This window comes from Dinoponera quadriceps, unplaced genomic scaffold (assembly GCF_001313825.1).
Source record: "Dinoponera quadriceps isolate SergipeBrazil2010 unplaced genomic scaffold, ASM131382v1 scaffold2439, whole genome shotgun sequence".
In the NCBI taxonomy this organism is placed as follows: Eukaryota; Metazoa; Arthropoda; class Insecta; order Hymenoptera; family Formicidae; genus Dinoponera; species Dinoponera quadriceps.
Window position 1 is genome coordinate 5,983 of NW_014556475.1, and position 2,159 is coordinate 8,141.

Sequence of the window (2,159 nt, forward strand, 5' to 3'; positions counted from 1 at the left end):
ATAAGTGAGGGACATGAGTACCAACATAACGCCACAAAAAAATCGAAAATCGAATATACGTAACCCTCGGAAATTCAAAATTCGCGATACTTTTTGAACAGACCTCGTATGTCGCTGGATAGTATTTATTTATTGTTCATCTTTACTTGATGCTACAGGTGTTTAATTAGAGGTTAACCGGATACATCACAGGGACAAGTGAATTTATCGCGACCGCTGCGAGAATGAATGTCGCCTTCCCAGTCGCTGCTGTAGAGAACGCGTTGCAACAAGCGAGAATCTTGGTGCAAAGGATCAAGAGTGACCCGAAAATATATACGGAAAAGCAATAGAAGGTACAATTCGACCATTCTAATCTTCTAATCTCCTTTGTCGCAGCGTGAATTTCTCTCGGTGAAAATATAAAAAGAAAAAGACCTGAGAAACATTCTTACTGGAACGATCCTTTGGGGGTTAATTTACCAGCTCATCATGATTCTATTTGGAACTAATGAAGTCTGTTTGGAACAGTGTTACAACCCGGAATAATTTTCACTGTTGCGTTACACCCTGCATTTACGGAAGACGTTCGATTTTTTAAGAGTTGCCTTGCTCTGTACACTGGTCAATTTGGTTCCAGCCATAGGTGATTCCAGCTCGTTTAATTAGTCTTTTACGCCAAGCCGAACGAGTGGAACGGTAATTTATTTTTCGGCAAATATCACGGTCTCGGTTAGGGTAACGCGAAGTGCCATGTGCAATATATTGCATCCTCTTTACTGTGCTTGCATGTACAAAGATGATAGATTGGAAATCGCCTGTTCTAAAATGTCGCAGCTCTATCAACAGGCTGCCGAAGAATTAATCTACTCAAGAAGATACATTTTGTTGTTCAATATACGATTATTATTCGATCGTGACAATTTCCTATCCTTCACAACATGGTATAGTGACGAAATGTTTTCTTTTAGATACGATTATTCTCCGGATTTCAAGGTGGTTTTGAAGCCGTTTGTTAAATTATTTAATGCACTTAATGTAGATCCTATTCGCGTACCGCCGGTTGACTCCAGTCTGGTTATTTACGACTGTTTGAACTTTATTCAGAAAGAGCACGCACTCGGTGAGAAACATTAATTCTTGCACCGTGTTTATATTAAATGTTTACATGAAAAATGTAATGTATTATGTACTTGTTATAAAGTTTTGTAATAGACACCAATAAGGCGATAACAACAAGCGATACTGTCATTATCTACTGTGGTTTACTTTTATCGCTTGATTGACGCCTTTTAACAGCAGTATGTTGCAGTGCTTGGATGGTTGCATGCTACCAGGGAAAACAAAATCATGAAACCAATGTTATCGCATTTGTATCAAACGCATGAAAAAAAGTTCGATAAAGTTATTTCCTACGCGAAAATATCAGACCTTTCATCAAAATGTGAAATGTTAATAAAATTTTCAAATTGTATTTGCATAATATGCTATTGGATTATTGTTGTCTCTACAGCATATACTGTAAAACTCAATTTTATATAAAATAAATATCAATAGTCGTGTATATTAATATTGTTTTTACATTTTGCAACATGAGCAATTGTATTCACAGCTACTAGAAAAATACAAAATTATTTCTACTGATATTACGCATAAAAATGTTCCATTTGCGAACCGATCCAACATAGTGTTCAATTATAACACACACTATTAATTATGTCAGAGACACATATTTATGTATTTATAACTGCATGAATTAACCCTTTGAATGCTATGGACATATATATGGACGCATATATGCGTCCAATGAAAGCTATGGGTGTAAGTTATGGACGTATATATGCGTTTAGCTTGATTGATAAATGTTTTGAGATTTACCACACCAAAATGAACTTTTGATTTCAGTGAATTTGAAATTTAATGTTAAATTAATATATTATTCAAGTAGTTGCGCCTTGTGTATTCAGTCGACAGTTCAAAGTTCACATTAGCAAAATATGTATTCCGTTCTCAGCGATAGAAACCGCTAGGCGCGCGCCGTCCACGCGGATTACTTGCGCCGGAAGTATTCAGCACTCAAAAAATTAATGTTCCTACATTAAGCAGAAGCACAGCGATAAATACATTTAGGAATCAATCTTTGTCAATGTTGTTATATAACAAAAGATTTCCTTAACGAC

At 35.9% G+C, this 2,159-nt stretch overlaps 1 pseudogene; it reads left to right on the top strand.

Moving 5' to 3' along the window:
* Window positions 1-149: 149 nt before the first annotated feature.
* On the top strand, window positions 150-1,116 carry LOC106747498 (annotated as a pseudogene).
* Window positions 1,117-2,159: the final 1,043 nt, after the last annotated feature.